Genomic DNA, 20,992 nt, shown 5'->3' with positions numbered 1-20,992 from the left:
GTGCCCGCTGACAAATGATTTTTTTTTCGCTAGCAGCTGCTGGAAGTCAGGGGGCAAATAATTTGAATATCGATCTTGTTGATTGAGTTGAGTTTCAATTGATTTTAGATATTAAAGAGAGGAATTTAGATGGGGAAATAAATATGAGAGGAGGCAGGGGAGAGGCAAGAGTCATTCCCTTAGCTCTTCCCCATTTTCCCTTACCATTTCCCACAGCGATCACAATCTCAAGCTGCAACTCCACAATTTATATGCATTTTCCACCGCTTTCCTCCTATTTAATTCAATTTCCCTTCAATGGCCAAAGCACACACAAAAAAGTGAAGAATTTATTACGAGAAATATTTTGACAGCCACTAAGCTTAAAAAGCAGCAGCAAGGCAACTAATCAAGTGTCTCCGTCTCCGTCTGCGTGTGGTGTGCGTGGCTCAGTGGCTGGGCAGCAGCCGTTCATCAAATCCATCGGCCACACGTCGCCGCAGGACTCTGTTTTCCTTCTTTTTTTTTTTTTGTTGGCGCGCTAAGCTAATCAAATAAAAATGCTGCCCCACGAGGCAACTACCGTCGGGCAGACACAATGCGGCAATTTAATGCTGCATCATGTGCCCCGAAGGGTGCACCTTCAGCCAACGATTCAGGCGGCATTAGAGCTCGCTGCAAATCAAAACACACGTGGCCGCAATTGTGGCGCGTAACACGTGCAACAGTCGCTGCCAGAGTCTCTCTCTCTCTCTGTGTCTTTAAATGCCACTCGGCAAAAGCGCACTTGAGGAGTGAGCGGGAGAGACAACTTTAAAATATATTTTTTGTATATGAATTGCGACCCATATAGCACGCTTCTATGCACAATACAGTGGGGAGTCGATAAGGGGAAGTAGAAGATAGTTTGGCTAAGAAATGCTGCCTTTGAGAGCCTTCCTTTCGTGTTCTGCAAACTCTTTTTTGCTACCAGCGGCACGGAGTTGTGTTTTTGTTCGCCTGCCAGCAGGCCTCACTGTATCCAATATAAATTACCCAAACCCGATAGCAGTCGCAGGCAAGGAAGGACTTTCCTCATCACTTGCCCAATAAGGGGGTGTCGCGTAAATTGAATGAATGAATTGCCCGAAACGAGAGGAGCCCCCGCCCAGCCCTGGCCCATTGGAGTTTCTTCCATTTTGGTGGTGGGTGGCTGGCTGGCTGGCTGGCTGGGTGGCACGACTGTGGTCGTTTATTTACACAAAAGCTTAAGCTAAACCTTAAAAAAATAACTGTTACTGTTATTCTTAAAAAAAAGTAGAGGAAGGAATGAACGAACGAGCGAAGGCAAGTCCCAGCGATTCGTATCCTTGTGGGGTTGTGCTCTCCTCTCCATAGAGTTGAGGGGTGAAAGATACTTTTTTGGGTGGTGGGGAAGGAACCGAACTTAAGTCAAGTTCTGGCAGTAAATTGCGTCACGTTTCGGCACGCTCTACTACAAGCGTGTGTGTGTGTGAGTGCAGTGTTGTGGTGTGCGTGTGTGTATGTGTGTGTGTGTGTTAGCCTCTTCGCTCTTTCGTACGTGTGCGTTTTGCACGCATTGATTTATCATGATCAACTGAGCGCAGCCCCCCCATGGAACACCCCGTTCGGCATTCGCTTTTTGCTCTCCCAAGGATGCCCATAAAACTTTAAGTTTAAACTGCTTTTTTGGATCCAAACAACCCACCAGGCAACCCTCCTTCGTTTGCCTAAATTTCAGCAGAGCGAAAAAGAATAAGAGCAGAAGGAAATCAATACAACTGCAGTGCTCCTTGGGCCACCACACATTCGACACTCCACACTCTGCTGCCCCCCCAACTGATGAACGGACGCCTGGCTCATCAGCTAAAGCAATAGCCCGCGGTCAAAATTGACTTACACTCTGATGTTCCAGATCCCTCACTCTCTCACTCAGTGGCCTCTCGCTGCCTCGTTACAGCTGCCTTCGGGGCAGACACACTGTGCAAACTCCACAACGTTGTCTGCCTGCTGCTCCATGCTTCACTTGCTCCATTCACCAGTGCCTACAACTCTGACACTGACTCAGCCTCAGCCTCAAACTCCTTTAGCTGCCCTCAGACTCTTGACGACTACGTGATCTTATTTTGCGCTACGTTTTTCCCCTTTTGCGTGCAGCCATTTCATGCCCAATTTTTTGCCTCAATTTTTGTGTTGCTGTTGCTGCTGCTCTCTACCGATTCATTCATTGGGCTCTGTCTTTTATCCTTACGCCTGTCGTGAATTAAAAGGATTTCAAGTCGTTATGCGCTTCGCTCTGCTCTCTGGCCAAAAAGATAGTCGAATGTTTTTCCAACTTGCGGTTTACCCTTTGCAGCGACACCGACACCCTCATCACATCACTTTCGGCTTTCGGGTTGCTTCGTTGTGTGTTGTTTCTGTGGCTTATTACTTTTCAATATTGTCCTTGCGGATTACTGTGACATGTGTGTGCCCTCAGGAGGGAGAGGAGCGGAGACACAGGCCGCAGGGCAAGCAGGTTTCTTCCAGCTGAAAACTATCTTTAAAGTTTCTTACACAAAATAACACCCTTCTATGCAGTTTTTTGGCTGCCCATTTGCAAGTGTGAATATGAATAAATTCGTAAATAAATTGCAGCTTTAAGCAGCTCCCTTTGCTGCCTCTTATTTTCCTTGTGCTCAATCAGAGGGCCACACACAGAGACAGAAAGAGAAGGCGGCACAAATATTATCCTTTCAAGTTGATTTGATCACGTACGCAAAAGGGAATTCCGGGACGCACAGCAGCCAGCAGCACACAGTACAAAATATGAGCCTCGACGACTCCAATCGGATTCTGGCCGACGAAGAAGAGGCTTTCAGGCAAATCAAAAACAGCAACAAAGGACGACGACTTCAATGGTGCTTCATGGTGTGCGCGGGCTCTTTTTTCCGTGGAGTATTTTCCACAGCCTAAAGGGACGCACTCTGCCACTTAAACATTAATAGAGCAGCGCCAGAAGCCAGAAGCGGTGGAGGAGCAGAAGGGCGAAGCGAACGCACGATATGCGTAATAAATGTCGAGCGCAAACATCCTCGAGTGGCACACAGGCCAGAAAACTGCTAACCAAATCCTAAAATATTAAAGCCAGAAAAGCGCAATAAGCGAAATTAAAACAATTGTGTGCCAGAAGTCTCTCCCAGTGGGTCTGCGCTCCTCGTTTAACTGCCAAAAGAAATATGGCACTTGAAAGGTCTCTCTCACTCTCTTTCTCTGTCTCTGAGCCTTAGCCTCAGCTTTAGTCCTTGCCTAGTCCTCGTCTTGGCAGTCAATTTATGCCTCGTCGAAGACATTCCACCGACTAAGCCCCCCCCAAAAAAACAAACGCCGTCAATTCATTACCCCAAAAGCCGCGTTCGACTTCATTTAACCCCAAAGTCAAGGCTCGAGAGTCTCTACAGAAAAAGGGAAAAGGAAAAGGGTTGTGCCTGCCCCTCCGCAAAATGTCTTCATTACAAAACGAGAGCATGTCCTCGCGGCTGCGTGTCCTGCCAGCCATTGGTCACGCAACTGTTAAATTAACAATGCTCGTCGTCGGCGGCTGCTTTCCCTTTTCAGCCAAGAGTGAGAGTAGTCATAAAAATTGCGTTTATTGATGCTGCCAAATGGTCGCGAAATGAAAACTCTTTTGTCTAGCTGCTAGCTGCGACTCGTGCTACAATGTGGAATGAAAGTGAAAATCCTTGCGAGTCTTAGCAGCATCTGAGATTTCTTTTAATGTGCAAATGAAATTTGTAAAGCCCCCGTGAAGCTTAAGTGTGGAGTCTCCAGGTGCTGTCTGTCTGTCTGTTTGGGTTTTCTGGAGAGTGTGGGCGTGGAATTTTGGAAGGAGAAAGATGGTAAGGCTTATGGAAAGGTTTTAGGAATTGCATGTCTCAAATATATAGTTTTTTGCGGTACTCAAAGTATAAGTTTTAAGGCTCTAAAAGTACCACAAGAATTCAAATTGAAGCTTAGGGATTTTCGTCTAGGAAAACTTGTAAAATAAACCTATTTTTACCATGTAAGGCAAGAAGAGAGCTGTGAAATTATCTTTAGAAAAAGCTAGCTAGAAATTACATTTTCGTAGAGAATGGGAAGCTTTTTGTTACATCCTGAAATGAAGAGACATGCAGCCTGCATATCTCTCCAGACTGCTGTAACTTTACAGTCTCCAAAATAGTGCTTAAAAAGAGTTAAAAAATCAAATAAACGAACGATGATCCCTGCTGAAATACAATCCAGTACAAAAGACAGCTACTTTCTACCGATTGCAGCATCACCTCACATTCCATTCCACTAGCTGCTCCCCGCCGATCCCCGCCGTAATCGGGTATAGAAATTCTACAACTTTTAATTACAAATGCGCACGTGTTCCATCATCTTGGCCAACCACTTGGCTTGGCTCACTTCTTGGCTGCCACATTCTCACCATTCTCTCGCTCTCTCGGCGGACCACATATCTACTATCTCCACTGGACAATCTCTAGCTCTTTGCAGCTGCAGCTCGCATCTGAAGCTCGACTGACAAGAAACTGTCAAAAAAATGCACCGCCAAGTGGTCGGGCCAATCATTTATGTGGTTTTTGGTATCGTATCTATCAATTCGCATAATTAGACTCACTTTGGGATCACTGAAAATTGTCATTGACAGGTAAATGACAAACGCTTTTGATTGCTCGATTAAATCGCGGCAATTGTTAATTGCAATTTGTGGTTTCTACACACAAGAACAACACACACACACACACATGTCTCGCATAACTCTGTGATGTGTGTCCCCATAACGCGTGTGTTTGTTGTTGGTTTCGGGAAAACATTCTAAAGTTTAAACGGGCTGCCCTCCCCTCTGTCTCGCTCTCTCCCTTACGCTCTCTCTGAGCCAGGTGCCACCTTGGTTTTATTGATTTCTGCGGCTGGCTTTTATGAGTTTCGTTTGGCTGCTTGGCTGCTTCCTTCTCAAAAACCCACAAACCTAACCCCAATCGTGCTGCTGCTCCTGCTCCTCCTCCTCCTGCCTCACTACACCCTCAAGGCGCATGCAATTAAGCGCACATGTGTGTGCGTGTGTGTGTGTGTTGTGGGTGTGTGTGTGTTGTAGGGTATGTGGCAGGCACCTGTGTTGCTTGAAGGGTGTGGGGCGGCTTGTGGTTGTGTCCATGTAAAATTTTACAACTTTCGTAGCCGCGTAGCAACTTTGACGCCTCATTGACTCGTGTGGAGGATTCGCGTTTGCCAGCTTGCGCCTGGTTCCCTTAGATTTTCCATTGTAATACACTTTGGACGGGAAGGGTATGTTGATTTTGATCTGCAGGTAGGGAGCTGCTTCAGCGACTCCTCAAAGAGGAATCCCCTAATGCCCATATCTTTGAAGGCAACAATCCAACTCCAAGGGTGTCTATATATTCGTACCCCTTTTGCTGCCCCTTCTCGTGAACTCTTTTATTTTCAGTTTCGTTTTAGGTTTTGTTTTTTGGCGTGTCACATGCATTGGGGTCGACTTGAGCGTTACTTTATGAGGCATAAGAGGCACAAGGGGCCACTAGGGGCACCCATGCCAGTGCTCCTTCTGCTAGTGGGCCCAGCGCCTGTTCTTGTGGCTGTCGTTCGGAAAATGACGCCCTGCGAAGGAGTATATGTGCACATTGTACACGCTTTTCTGTGGTTTTGTCAAGTGGCGGTGGATGGGTGGAGGATGCCTCTTGTTGTTGTTTTTATTTTTTGGCAATTAAATGCATGCGGCGAATGGCGACGATGGCGAGGACGATGATGGCTCGTGCCTGGTCGGATGTTACGTTGCATGCCGCATACTAAGTGTCATTATTAGCCCCACGTTCGTTCCTCTTACTTTTTTTTCATCACTGCTGCTGCCTCTGCTGCTGCTGTGTTATGTTTTGGTTGTGGCACAAAAAAGGGCCCGCAGACAAGAGGACTGTCATTATTGAGACCAGAGTACCCCAAACCCGCAGACCAATCGTCAAGCCACCAGACATCACCCACAACCCACACACACACACACACAAATGTTGCAATTACGACGGTCAATGTGGCACGGTAAAAAGCGAACAGGATGAAGAAAATTTGCCTACAGGATAATCCAATTTAAAGTGTTTAAATCAAATTTTTAAACATCACAACGACATCGCATTGTTGTCTCTCGTCTCTCTAATGCTCTTTCCTCGATTGCTGTTGGTGTTGCTGCGGTGCTGCGTCGCTGCTGCGGTTGCTGCTGCTGCTTTGGTGGTTGCTGTCGAAATTTTTGAATTATGTTTTAATAAATGTGGTGCCGTGCCGTGGCCCGGTGGTTGTTGATGCTGCTGCTTCTCGTTTTGTTGTACCTACGCGCCACTAAACCATGAAATGCAATCAAATTTGCGGTCGTCAAATGGCAAATATTGCGTATACCCCACACCACCCATCCATGCCATGCCAGCACCCCCGCAGGACACTTTAAAGCGTGGAAAGGACCCAAGCGTAGAGTTGGAGTGGTGGAGTGGTGGAATGGCAGAAGCCTGCCTGTCAGCTCGAGCTGGCAAACTGACGTTCAATGACAGCTACAGCTTCGGGCTTTGCCAGTTCTCGACCTCAGAAGCAACTGGCCCTGGAACTCGCCCTCGAAACAACTCAATTTTGGATTTTTCAGCTTCGGTTTTTTCGAAGTTTTTTGGGCCAGAGGTGTGTGTAAAGGAAGGGTATGCTGGAAGTGCCAGTCAGGATGAAATATTTGGAGATAAAGGATGAATGATCCATGCTGTAAGCTGTAGCCTGTGGATCATAGCAGAATTCGTAGACTAAAATGAAGTACTTTGAGAGAAAGTGCCCTTCAAATTATTTTCTAATGAATTACATCTTAAATTCCCTGAATCCTTGTAATTAAATAATATTTTTATTTAAAAGTTAAAGGGAAAAGCTTGTAAAAATGATCTTCATTTGTTTTTCTTTAGAAAATCTTTTGCACACTTTAAAATCAAATAAAAAAGCAACACACACCCCTCAGCTCTTCCGCTAAGGGGCATCAAATATTCCATAAATCTCTAAAGCTCTCCTCATAGCTAAAGATTTGGACAGGCCACAAACAGGACCTCCTCACGCAGCCTGTCGACTGCGGCTGTGTCTGCTGTCTGCTGTCTGCTCTCGGCGATGGCGTCGCGAGTTAATGAAAAGGATACACATGTCAACTTCAATTTCTGTTTAGTTTTGCGCTTTCAACTGCTGGCTCTACGCTTTGGGATGCTGTATTTTTGGTCCATTGAGGTGTGTGTGGTGTGTGTTTGCCACAACAAGGGTTGCTCAAATTAGTTACTTCCTGCCACTGCCACAAGCTATGCCCAGAGGGTTGACTCTCTCTTGGATTGGATTTTATATTTCTATCGTAGGTGTTGCCCCGTGCAATCTGTTACATTTTTGATTCCATGCCCGGCACTCAAAGCTCATTGTCGTCATTGTTGGGCGCTCACAAATATTTGCACTTGGGCCCCGAGACGCTAATTCGCCCACAATTTGTCCACAATTGTTTTGTGGAATGAATGAATGAATATTTGCCTGTTTGGCCAGCAGTTTAATGCACAATCAATGTTTGATCAGAGGAAGCTTTCGTTTAATTAGCCAACTGCGTGTTTGATTTGGTTTTCGATTGATTGAGTGGGCTGCTCTGGCTGCTGGGGGTTGGTGTTTTCCAGGGTCAACTGCTTGCCTGAGAGTGCATTCCGAGAAACGGGAAAAACTATCTACAGAGGCAATCAATTAATAATGCCATCGACATATTGCGATTTAGTCGCCCATAGAATGGTTTTTACGATCACTTCAAAGTGGGTGTGTATATAAAAGTTGGATAAAATAAACACAAAACTCCAAGTTATATATCCATCAAAGTAGCACTCTCCACTCCACTCTGTGCACCGATCTCTGTGGATTATTTATTAAACATTGCATTTAAATTCCCATTGAAAGTTAGAACTCGTTTTCACAGCACAGCTTTGATCCCCCAAAGCCGTTGAATAACAATGCAAAGATGATTTATTATGTGATTAAACAGGAAGATATTCTACGTTCTTTTTTTTGTTGCAGCGTGACTTGGAAACATGTTTTAGTTGGACACTGCGATCCCCTCCCGCTTGTGTTAATTGTTTTGCTGCGGCTTTTATTCTTAAATTCGAAATTATAGAACTGCATTTATAAGTTATATTAATTAGCTATAAATAACATGAGAAATTACAGCCACTGGGGGGAGGAGGAGGAGGCTTTGTAACAGGTTTTTGCGTGCCTCTCCCATGAGAGATGCATTTGTATAAATAATATATAACCTGCTATAAATCAATGTGAGTTTCTGTTCTGTTTTGTGTTGTGCTGTGTGTGGGCGGCGTGGGCGTGGGCATTGATAAGTTTTATCGCACGGGCGCGTTCGGTAATTAAGACCTCCTCCCCCGAGCACAAAACCCCCAACCAAAACTAACATTAATCTAGTACGAAGCCGAAACCAAGTCCTAGTTTCTGGCCAAATCCATAATCAGAGGGGGCATATCCGTATCCGCAGCCGTATCCGCATCCGTATCTCATGCTCATTAGGCACAGCCTGTGCCTCGGCCTCGGTCTGTGCCCTCTCCCCATGGCCACCACCCAGCCACTTGACTGCCGTTGACCGCCAAGGCGAAAGTTCAAAATAATTAATGACCTTTTTGCCTGGCCAAAACTTAATGAAAGACGTAATTTTTCCTGCCCCCCCAAACATATATTTTTGTGGGTGCTGTTTAGCCTTGATTTATTTATGGTCAGCAGGCTGATTAGCCAGAGATTTGACCACTCAATGCGGAGTCATTCCGCAGGAGATTGAGTGGCCCTCGAGTGGGGTTGGGGCTGAGCCAAATGTCTTGTCTAATTCACACAGCTTGAGAGCAGGCGCAGGGCCAGCCACAAGTGGTTTGAGAGCCAAAGAGGCCATAAAATAAACCAAACCAAACGAAATTCATTCACGCTAATTGCCAATCCTTTTATGGAGTTTTTGGTCACAGATTTGCGGTTCAAGAAATGCATTTTTGAAACATTTTGTGGAAGCAAATTTGAAACATTTTGTGGCACTTTCTTTGGTGTTTTTGAAAGCCAAACCTTTCTGGCTGTTGGCTCTGTGTAATGGAATGTTTATAGCTTAATTGTGGCAGCAACTTTTTGATGAAAGAAACAACAACAACAACCTCAGCGATCGAACAGCAGCAACAATGTCACGTTCAAAGTCAAATGTTTAGCGTTTGGCTACATTTTTGCCAAGGAAGCGTGTAAAGCGTTTAAAATATTTTCTCATTAGACAACTGCGAGTATCAGACGGTTTATTCTATTTTTTTTATTTTTCGTACAAGTTTATAATGTGAAAATGTCAAACGGCGACATAGCCCCCCATAGCCGTTGGAGCCGCCACAGCGGCAGCAGCAACAACAATTTGACCTTCATTTCTCGCAACTGCAACTGCACTTACAACAACTGCAGCAGCAGCAGCAGCAGCAGCAACAAAAACAACAACAACAGCAATAACTGCAACAAGAAATGAATGATTGGCTTTGGGGAAGGCGAAGCTTGGGATACTCTGAAAAGTATTTGAGATTTGGTTGGAAACTAGAAAGTTTCTTCCTGAAACTCTTGTTTTTGCAAGGATAAATTACTCAAATTTTGATCAATATTTAGTTTATTTACTTAATAGTAACTAGGTATTAATAATTACTTAATATTTCCCAAAAAACAAACGAAGATTTTCCTTTTAAGTTGTTCATTTTTAAAGACAAACAGGGATCTATGCGAAGCTCTACCCAGAGAAGTTTCTCATTTTTACAAAACTACAACAATTTTAATCTTAGGTGTCCAAAATTATTATCTCCCTGCCTGACAAACTTCCAATAATAATCGAAATACCCGTTCATCAGGGTATAAATCAACCCACGGGCAGCCTGCTCAGTTGGATGTTTTATCTGAATGGCTGCTGTCCGCGAGACCAGCTCTGTGGGTGCGCGGAGAGGGCCAGCAGGCGCATGTGGCGGCGGGGGGACAAGGCTTGACAGCAACATTGAATTGCAGTTGTTGCTGCTGGGGAGCTGCTGCTGCTGGAGAGCTGAAGCTGGGAGCTGTCTGCTTACGTAAGTCGGCGGGCAGCAGGGCGCTACAGGCCCGCTCTGCGCTGTAGACTTCTACGTCTGTCTGCCCCTTGCCTGTTGAGCAACATTCACAGACACAAACACACATATGTATAAGTATGTGCCAACTATCGACAGTTATCGCCATAAATTTGGACACTCATCGCATTGGCAAATGCAAAAAAGTGTCGTCAGCAGGGTACGCGTCAGCGAAATGGACAAATTGTCGTGTCTATTGAAGGAGCTGTGTAGCTTAACCCTCCCCGAACAGGGGGTTGCCCACCACAATTGGAGATGGCCAAAGATTCATGGAAGTATCGGGAGGAGGAGCAGAGGAGAGCCTTGGAGGAGATCTCTTAGTTTTTTATTGAAATGAAAGTGATTTTGTGCTCAAAGGAGTCTGTATTCATAAGCTTCCCTTAGCTTTCGAAAAGTGGGAGTTTCAAACCCTAATAATGGATATTTTTAAATGCATTTCAAAGTACTTTCTTTTTAGAAATTTCAAGATCTTAGTTCTCATATGAAATACTCTCTTTTTGGAACCTTTTAGCTATGAGTCCCGGAACCCTGAACGAAAGATACTTAATTTTTGATACCCTCACTTTTTGCTCACATTTCATAACAATTTTTGGCCCAAGGACTCTGCCCGCTGACCCATCTCTAGTTCGTTTTCACTTTGTTGCGTTTCATCATTGCCATTTATTTTGGCCATTTTTTTTCTCGCTGCTCTTTTGGCAAATCCTTTCAATGTTTGCGCTGTCACGCAGCAAATATATTCACGGGCAGCGCGACACCCACACAGCCACCAGACTGCCACTGCCACACGCCGTGGCGCACCCGAACCATTGGCTGGCCGAAACTTAAGCTAAGTAAATATTTTTAAGGCATATTAAAAATAAATCATCAAATATTTGAAAGCAGCAAACACTTTGATTTGGCAAGGCATCAAATATCAATCCCCAGCCCCATCAATCCATCCTTCAGCGAGTCTCGGTCCACCCTTCGTGGCTGTCCTTGTCCCTGGCCCTGTCCCTGTCCCTGTCGCGTGTTCTAAGCAAACAAAATCCAAGAGCATGAGAAGAACTTTTGACGTTGGTAAATTAGAAAACAGTGCAACAATTATTTCCATTCCAAACTTCAAAACGCGACGCAAACTAAGAGGGAGAGAGAGTGAGAGGACGGCTGCCCCGTCTCCAGGCTGACTCCATGCCGTCATCCGCCGCCCACTCTATCTGCCAATCAGCTAAAGTTATGGTGAAAGTGGATGGCAGGGGGCAGCAGCAGATACTCTCTCATAGAGAGAGGGTAGAGACGACTCTATGCCCGCGAGCCTCAATTTTGAGGCAGCCCCTCGTCAGTCGCCAGCCAGCGCCTCCTGCTCCTGCTCCGCTCCCCATCAACAACTAACGCAATCATCGACTCTGCTGCTGGCAGTGTCTAAAAGCAACCACCAACCAAACGACAAGCGACAAATGCCTCATCAACTCTCCACCAGACAAGGAGGACACAGAACATGAGGATGAGGATGAGGACAGCGACGACGCCATTGCTGGGGCTGTGGCGATGGCTTTGAGTCAGCATCTCTCCTCCTCTCTGTATCCTTCACATCCACATCAGAAAACCCAAAAGTGTCAATCCAATTACCTGTTCGAGCGCTGGAATCTTTTGCGACATGTTTCATAACTGTGGCAGCGTAGAAAGACTTTCATTTTTTGGGGGTTGGGACAAAAACAGTCCAGGGCTGGATGATTCAATCAGGAAGGAGCGCAAAAGTACGGCAGAGCCATGTGTGGGAAGTTGCCAGAAATAAACCTCTTAAGGAATTATCGCAGCAAGGCTAGAAATTTGAATTTCGTGGCTTTGCAGTTCAATCATTTCGATATAGAAAATGTTCCACAAATACTTTGCCACAGCCCTGGCCAAAATCAAACCCAAAACCACTCTTAGAACCCACAAGCATCATGCTTCGTTGGTCAAGCATAGAAGAGGACACGCAAAAGGGGCATGCCACACTGTTGCCAATGGCGTTTATCAATTTGCCAGCTAAGAGACCCAAACAGAGAGAGCTACAAATAGATACAGAGCCAGAGCAGCCCACCCACAAAGTGTAGTATCCCTAGGATCGAACCCCCAACTGCGTATTCAGAGCCCATTCAGAGTCCCCCACTCATTAACACGTGTTTACCCAGCCAGTCCTTTGCGATCGACGCCAATAACAAGCGATAACTGCGTGATCATGGAGGGGCCATAGTCTCGGACCATCCTTGGGTTCATTCACCAAAACCATTCGAAGTATTATTATTTTCATTGTTAATATTTGTTACACGCCTTTTGTCTCGGGGGCTTCTTCGAGGCACTTGAGAGAGAGCGAGGCAGCCAGCCAGCGCTTTGATTGCTGAATGATGACTCAATGTGCCGGCTCCCGATCTGCCCCTTTCGAGTAGAGGATCCCTGCTGAAGGCAGAGCATTGGAAAGTGCTTATTTAATGACTGGACGGTAAGACGACGACGACGACGACGACTCGAGACACACATGAGACACTTCTGGCTGCCGTTTGCTCTTCTTCTGCGTGTTATTCTTGGTCGTTGTTTGAGCTGTTTGCCCAGCCACTACAACAGAGCACCAAAAACCTGGAGCCACACAGAGACAGGGATTGGAACTGGTACTGCGGCTGTGCGATGAAGTGGCGCAGACAATTCCCGGCTCCAAGACTCAAGTGCAGCAAGATGACCAAGTTAATTTCGACGACGACGCCGAGTTCTCTTGGGTTATCAATGAGGATGTGGCTGTTGCTTGTGGCTGCTGCTGCTGATGGGTTCTTTCTCTGTGCAGCTTGTAGTCCGTAGTCCATCCCCCCTCTAATTGATATGGCTAAATGGCCGTCTATGTTGCAGGTTGCAAGCTGGCTGAGGAGGAGAGACCTAGAGACATGTTTCATGTCGCCAGCGTGTACGTGGCAATGCGTAGAATTCCATATAAAATAATTAATGAATGTCACAGCGAAATGTTTCGAAAGGAGGAAGACTCGATGAAAGGTTTGCCTGGCTGCCTGGCTGCCTGCCTCCTGATGATGATGAGGCCTGAGCTTGCTGCTGCCTGAGGCCTCCTCCTGCTCCGCCTTCTGCCATTCTCGTATCGTTTTGTCAGCATTGCGCGCATATTTGGCGTCAATATTAAGTGAAACTGATGGATGCTTGAAGGTTTTACGGGTCTGCCCCAGTACACTCAGAGAAAACTCAGCTATAGGCCACACTTTGCGCAAGTTCTAGCTAAATTTGTATTCTGTCTTTAGCTGTAATTAATTGTCGTTTGCTTTCCCTTTTCTTGCAGTGCATTTTGGAGTCTGCCTGCGCTGCAGGTAGGGCCGCCTCCGTACGCAGCTCTGTGGAAAATAATTTTTTGAAGCACACTGTGGCATGCAGCAAATGACAGAGAATGAAATCGTGAAAATATTTTGCGTGTGTGTCGTATGGTTACTGTGACACTTGCACACACAAAGAGCTGAGGAGAGCTCCTTCTTCGAGTCCGTCAGGTAAGCCAGAAAACCCAAAAACCCAACCCATGCAGCATGCCCCTAAATGGATGCAAAAGAGGATGCAACCAGCAACAGACAGAGGGAGAGAAAAATGCTTGACACTGGTTGTTGTTGCTGTTGTTGTCTGTGTTGTCTGCGTAGCAAATTTGTAAAATTAAACAGTCAACAGCAGCGTTGGGAAAGGAGAGAGACAATCAAAGAGGTGGGGACAAAGGCAGAACCTGGGGGGGGAGAGGACACAGACACTGAGACAGAGACCGAACCATACTTCAATTAAACCAACTTCATTAAATTTCAGCTAACAAAGGCGTTGGCCAAAAAGGAGTGGGGATGAGTTGGGTTGCGGCAGGGCAAAGCTCGTCATCATCAAGGCTGTTACACGTAGACCAGGAATGAAATTCTCGCTTAGATTGAAGCCGGCAGAGTGCTTGGAAATTGTCAGTAAATTGGCTCAAACAACAGCAGCAGCAGCAACAAAGATGCCATCAGCAATAGCAACAATAACACAAGAGAGAGGAGGAGGGCTGAGTCGGGGGCCAACAACGAACAAAAGGGAAATTCTCGTGGCAACATTTTACTTCGATTTCTGGAATGTTTTGTGTTTTGTCAGCAGAAATTTGCTTATGCGAAGAGCAAGACGGTTGTGTGTGTGTTGGCCAAGAGGTAGAACAGCAATGGAAACAACAAGAGGAGGAGCCATCACGGATACTAGTCATAGGTGAATCATTGATTGGGGAAGGTGGAGTGGATAGACTCTGCATATGGAGTTGCAGGTGGCAGGAGGCAGGAGGTTTTACTCCACTTAAAGGTTGATCTGATGGCACTTAGAAGGTTCCAAGACATGGGGAAGTTGAGAGTTAGGGGAGCTGATTTTCATTTAAGTTTGATTGGGGAAGTATTAGAGAGGTCAGGGCAGAGGTATAAAAGATTCTTTGCCCTGCAATGTGCACCCATTTCCAGCCAAGAGTTTTCCCTCTTTTATGTACTCCAAGACCTCTCCCTCTCTTAAGTACTCCACTGTGCCCCCTGGTCATCACCTTGTCCATTCCCTATCTATAACCATTTCAATTGTCTTCGACTTACGCTTCCCTCCCCCAATTACGGCCCCACATCACTCCACTTAACACCTAACAGCTTCCAGCTATCAATTGCCTTCGACTGCCGGCCGCAAAGCCAAATCACACAGGCCAAAAAGTCGCTGCTCGAACTTTGATTTCGAGGGGGAAATAAAAAGGAAACTTTTGGGCCAAATTATGCTGTTATCTTCATTAGGCCGACATAAGTGCAGCACAAATGCGCCACCCAAAGGAATTGGCTCTGCCAGAACAGCCAAGAACCCCTCTACCCAAGACAACATCGATAGGAGGACAGTGTAAATTGTTTGTAGAGCAAAGGCAAGTGGCAGGGGCAGCGGCAGGAGCGGTGGCAAAGACTAAGCCGAACAATGGTCAAGATGTTTGTGTGTGGGCCTTGGGGGTCAGTTGTTGTCTTCGTTCCTTATTTTTTTATACCATTCTTAACGCCTAAAATATCAAGAGTGTCAACGTCTTTATGTGTGGGGCGTTTTGGGGAGCCAAAAAAAAAGGGAGAGACACACACACACACACGCACACGCGCACACACATATGTGCAGTGTCAGCGTTTTTCGAGCTGTGTGTTTGTTGACTCAAAGGAAATCTCAGCCATGTTTTATTAGTTGTTGGGTATTGTTGTTGCTGCTGTGCGTTGCTGTTGCTGTTGCTGGTGCTTTTAGCTGTAATACGTATTTGACAAATAAACAGTTGATTTGCCCAGGCAACGATAGCAATCAATAGAGCAGAACCGAAGACCCCCAGAGTCAGGGCAAAGGAGCAGCAGCAGCAGGAGTGGGAGCTGGAGTGGGAGTGGGTGCAAAGCCGCCAAGTAGTTAAGTTGTTTGATGCTGGTAAACAAGTAATCGCCAGAAGCGGATAACACAGCAAATCGCAGACATAAGATCCGATAGATAGATAGATAGTTGGGCAAATGCTAAGCTCTCTCTCTCTCCCACTCTCCCTCCCTTTGGGATGTGCAAACAGGTCAAAGGTTGCACAGTTTTTGCTCCGCTCTCTCTGTGTGTGTGGCTGGCATCTGAAGCATTTTAAATTTACAAATTCCTGCAGCAGCAGCACCCACCACATATATAAAATCAACAGACAACACTCAGGAATGGCTGGAATGTTGTAGGGATATCCCCTACACATGTACCTACCTCTAGCACCCTGAGGGAATTCCCTCTTGCTGCTCGTCTAAGGACTTTCCTTTTTGTCCATGTTGCGCTCTCAAATATATCGATTCTAGGCTAGAAGTAAGAGCTCTTGCTTCTCCCTCTCTCTGTATTTTTGGGCATTAACATGCAGAACGCATCCCAGGGAACGCAGCAACTTATTGATTGACACAACTTCCAGTGCCCAGTGCCAGTGCCCAGTGCCAGTGCTCCTCTGGCTTTGGCATTTCATTTTGTTCTTCACATTTTTGTTTTCGCCGAACGCCGGAAGCGTTGTTTAAGGTTTCGTTTTGCTGTGTTTTTGTTTTCTGTGTTCCTTCTGCTTATTCTTCTTTATTTTTTGGGGATTCTACTACTAACCGAAAATCTTTTTCTGTTTCGGCTCTCTGATTGCGGCGAACAATGGGGGGATGGAGCCTTTGCCTGGCTCTTGCTGTTGCTCTTTTGGTTTTGTTGCAAATTTAATGAGCATAACGGTAAACGCTCTTGATGAAACAATACAAAAGTGAAGCAAAAGAACAGAAAGACACAGACTCTGGCTGCATTTAACAAGCAGAGTCGTAGATCTTATCGCTTTGTCGTCATATTCGTCCAGACAGAAAATCCTCAGAACCTCAGAGGGCCTCAACTTTTGGGCCCTGCCATCGACAGAAGATGTCAGCAGAGAGTGCTGAGCAGGAGGAGGCAGCAGCACACATCTCTGGGGCTCCCTTTTTGTGGCAGGCACATAAATCGTCAGCCTGTCAAATGCAGCGAAAAATGTCTGATCAGGCAATTCGAATGCTGCCGCTGCTGCGGCTGCGGCTGCTGCGTGTGCTGCTGGTCAAGATCGGAAGTGCGTAACGTCAGACACTGGCTGGAAAGACAGTAGGAGCTTGAGGAGAGGTAGCTGCAGTGGCAGTGCCAATACCAGAGGCAGGAGCAGGCATAGAGAGTGGGGAAGCAGCAGCTAGAGGAGTGAGGCAGCTGTAGCTGGAGGCCAAGGCACTTATCTTGGTCATATAATGCTTACACTTACTCTTTGGTTTTTGCCTCTTTTGGTGTCAATACTGTGGATGGTAGCGTGACAGGAGAGAGCAAAAGGATGCAAAATAACTGAGAAGAAAGGGCAATAGTTAAAGGTTTAAGCTCCAGTAACTGGCATAGAATATTGCTGATATTTATAGACGGTAAACCTTTACCAAAATCCCTACAAATAAACCAAAACTCTCCCAATCTGATTGAACTCTGGCCATTTGCCTGATCAATCGTGATCGTCGTGTATCTATTACGGCACGAAACCATCGCTAATTCGGAATTCTCTCTACCCGGCTTGGTGTCAAGACATGCGCCGCTGCCGCCGCATGGGGAGTAGAGCGCGTGATTTAGTCGAATTCACGAACTTAATGAAGCCCTTTAAATCACGCAAACTTTTGCGCCACTTAGAATGCAGGCACACCACAGCACAGCGATTGAGCCACAACAACTAGTCACAGGAGTAGGGAGGCAGGCGGAGGCCATGCAAGATCTCATTAACACCACGCGGGCATAATTAAAGCCGACGGGTTCCCCATGAAAGCCACCAAAGCTCCACTCCACGCCAATCGCGATTGCAGCCCCAGAGCCCAGAGCCAGGCGGCATGCAAAAGCGTGCACAGGGCCACCGAAAAAAGCAGAGTAAGAGGAATCCCAAAAGGCAGCCAAAAAGGAGATGCAATCGAGGCCAGCAACGAAGAGCAAGTCGAAGCCGGCGCTAAGTGTTGGTCGGTCGGGCCATGGGGCTTATAATGAGCAGGCAGGCAGGCAGGATATGCCCGAGAGTCGAGTCGAGTTCCTTCTTGTAGCTGTGCAATCTTAATAGCTTATATCAATGGCTACTGCCACTGTTGTTCCTGGCTGGAAGTTGATGATGATCTTGGCGAAAAGAGAACAATGACGGGGCCAGCAGCGACTCAAAACTTCTCAAAACTTCAGCCATTCTTTGGCTGCGCATTTGTGCTTGACATTTCTTGACGTGCGCATTGATTGATCGATCGCTGACTGGCAGCAAGGATACCTGCGAATGGGGAATGGAGCTGCGAGGATGTTGCACCTCGAGCAGCAAGCAATTTCTTTCAATTTGAGACGAGAGAGCGCTGCCATGCGGGCTGTGAGAAATCACCTCGATAAGAGCGTCACATAAACAACAAGAAATCTTTTATCCCCCAGAGCACAGCACACTCTGCCCTCTCCCACAGCTAACCACAATTGTACCTCAGTGTTTGCCTAGGCAAAGCCTCAACTGCTAGTCGTTGTATCAGTTGGCCATTAATTTCGATTACCACGTGGCCTGGCCGTACCGGACACACGACCTGGCGGAAGTGCTGCTCAACGCCAGCAGCTCAACTCCAGGCAGGATCAGGAGTGTGTAGCCAGTAGGCAGGAGCCAGGAGCCAGGAGCCCGGACCTACTACTGCTAATAAACGGGGCATTTGTAGCGCAATCAATTGTTTCGAAATTGTTGTACACCATTTATGCTCATTGTGCTCCGGCTGCTAAATGGTTATGGCCTGTCATAAGTTGGCCAAGGGGTGTGTGCCGGGCCAGGGCCCAACCCCCTGCTCGTAGCCAATTCCCAAATGAATATGCAAAAAGCAGGAGGGCAACCAGCAGCCAGCACACAGCACCAGGATATCTCATGGTCGTTTCCGTTTGCACAATTATGTTTATTAAGAGAATAGCAAAGGAACGAGCAATGAGAAGAAGGAAGAGCAGGAGCAGCAGCAGGCAGGAGCAGGAGTAGCCATAGCAATCGTCAAAGATGATTTAGTTACTTCCGTTTGGACCAGGCAGCATTGCGAGGCATTGCCACTGGGGGCGTGTCGGGTGCGTGGGCAGAAGGCAATAAAAATATATTAGTGCAATTACAGCAGCATCTGAGCTGGGAAAATACACACACCCATCTATGGAGAGACAGACAAACGGAGAGATAGAGCTGTGCACAGACAGCATTTCATTTAGGCGCCCTTCTTGACTTTCCCACTGATAAGGCACACCAGCTCTGGTGCTTATCCAGCCTAGGGGATATTTTTGGGGTATATATTTGCATGGGAAAGTCAAATGATAATGGATGAAATTCGGCTGTGTATGGAGAGTAATTACACAGGTTGCGATGAGCAAACATACAGCTCAGGGAAAACAGGGATATTCGTGTGTAAAAAATGGTTATAAAATACTAAGAAATTCTACAGAATATTGAGGGAAACTGGCTAAGAAAAGATCTTCATAGAGTTTACGTATTTCTAGGATTTATTTGAACTGCAAGAAGCTGCTCGATGCACGCGGAAATCCGCTAAAATTCTGTCCCATTTAAGGTCTTATTGGCAGCGGCTTGAACTCCCTTCTAAAGAGCATCCCCAAAGTCGGCCTGCCCCGCCAGCACTCACCATTCATTTGTTTTTAAGCATTTCAATTTCTCTGGGGGATTTGCTCTCTGTACTTACTTCTCTCTCTCACCCTGTCTCTCTGTCTCTCTTGGCCTACAAATGCCTATTTATGCCTCCGACCGACGCTGCCTGATTAGGCTAGAAATTACATCGTCGATTTACGATAAGCGCAGAGCACTAGTTCCCGCACTCGCACACTGCTTAACTTTGTTTAGTTTACAAGTTTTGGCTGGAAAACAAAGCCCAAGGAAAATGGTAAACTTGCGTGGGGGAAAAGCCATTCAATTTGCCTAAATTGGCGCATGTTAATCAGAAGAGAGAAAAGCAGACAAAAGGAACTTAAAGCCTGCTGTAGCAGGGAAAGGATTCCGTTTACGAATCGGAATCAGAGTCGACACAGGCAGAGTCAAAGAAAAGAGTCACAGTCATTGGGGTAAGAGCCATGGGGCACGCAATAACCCCGCCGAACTGCAGACAATCAATCTTACTTTGCGCTTTAATTCAATTTCGATTGTGACATCTGCCTTTGGTCCTTACGCAGGCAGAAAGGCAGGCAGGCAGAGGCAGGCAGGAAGGACACTGCAGTGTGCCTTGTGTGCACTTTTGGCAATGCGCTCAGGCGTGCCACTTGCAGGATTAACGACTGCGGCTGCAATCCGTTTGCCATGTCCTTTGCCGGGATCTCCTCCTCCACTCCTACTTCTCCATTTCGGCCACATTCTCCTTTTTTTCATTGTTTTGTCCTGCGTACTCCTGTGGGTCCTGGGCTCTGGTATGCTCTGGGTGTCATGCGTGAGGGCAGCGAATGCTACTCAATTTCGGCGAAGAGCAAGAGAAAAAAAGAAGAGAAAAACTGACAGTCGCCCGAAGGATATTGTGACAGGCATGCTCGGCATAGTTCGTTGACAGACGAAGGACAAAAGGAGGACATGCCAAAGGGGTTGGGTTGGGCTAGGCGAAAGGATTTTTCCTGCAGTGTCAGTTATTAGAAAGTCCACTAAACGATTTTCCCAATCGAATTTCGCCAATTTCACAAGCTGCCAACACATCAACGGAGGAGGGAATAATGCCCTATGGGAGGACTATCCCCCGCCTGAGAAAGGGTTTCCCCCTTGACCGTGGCTGCTTTGGCCAGAGTTAATCGGAAGTTAATACGCTCTGACTTGCCAGATTTCCGATTTGTTTGTGCCGACTCACACACACCAGCCACACACAATCGAAACTATTCCAGCTGGAATTTTCATTAAAATCAGCTCATGACCGAGGGGGGGGGAAGCGACACATTTTGGGGGTCGTCGGTCGGTCGCTCTTCGCTCTCTTTCTAATGAGAAATTCATAAGTTGTCCGCCACCGTTGACATGTGGCAGCGACCACCCTCCTCAGAGCCGGAACTTTCTCCGCACACTCCCTCGCACAGCACACACTTTCCCTTTCTTTGCTGTGTGATCGATCACAATTTCCGTGTACTTAATAAATAATTGCAAAATAATTATGCACATCGAAGGCCACGCAGGCAAATAGCCCAAAAAATATATATTATACTCGTTCGTAGTCCAAGGCAACCAAACATCTGTCGCAAAAAAGTTGCTGAGAAAATAGAAGAAAAGTTGAGGTTTACCGAAGGTTAAATGCTCTTTGGAGGGAGGTTTCAGAGCTCTAGATTGTACTCTTTGTTTCGATAAATATATTTTAGGT

The 20,992-nt window shown here is 46.5% G+C and overlaps 1 long non-coding RNA gene across 1 annotated transcript in view; it reads left to right on the top strand.

Annotated features, from left to right (window-relative positions):
* LOC117893989 overlaps positions 1-20,992 on the top strand; it is a 46,784-nt gene that overhangs the window by 11,761 nt on the left and 14,031 nt on the right. The window contains exon 2 of the long non-coding RNA XR_004648834.1: positions 13,444-13,645. This is a non-coding gene — a long non-coding RNA (uncharacterized LOC117893989). The remainder of the gene's footprint in view (positions 1-13,443; positions 13,646-20,992) is intronic.

Source organism: Drosophila subobscura, chromosome J, assembly GCF_008121235.1.
Source record: "Drosophila subobscura isolate 14011-0131.10 chromosome J, UCBerk_Dsub_1.0, whole genome shotgun sequence".
Classification (NCBI taxonomy): domain Eukaryota; kingdom Metazoa; phylum Arthropoda; class Insecta; order Diptera; family Drosophilidae; genus Drosophila; species Drosophila subobscura.
Note: the sequence above shows the minus strand (reverse complement) of the source record. Positions and strands in the feature narration are given on the sequence as shown.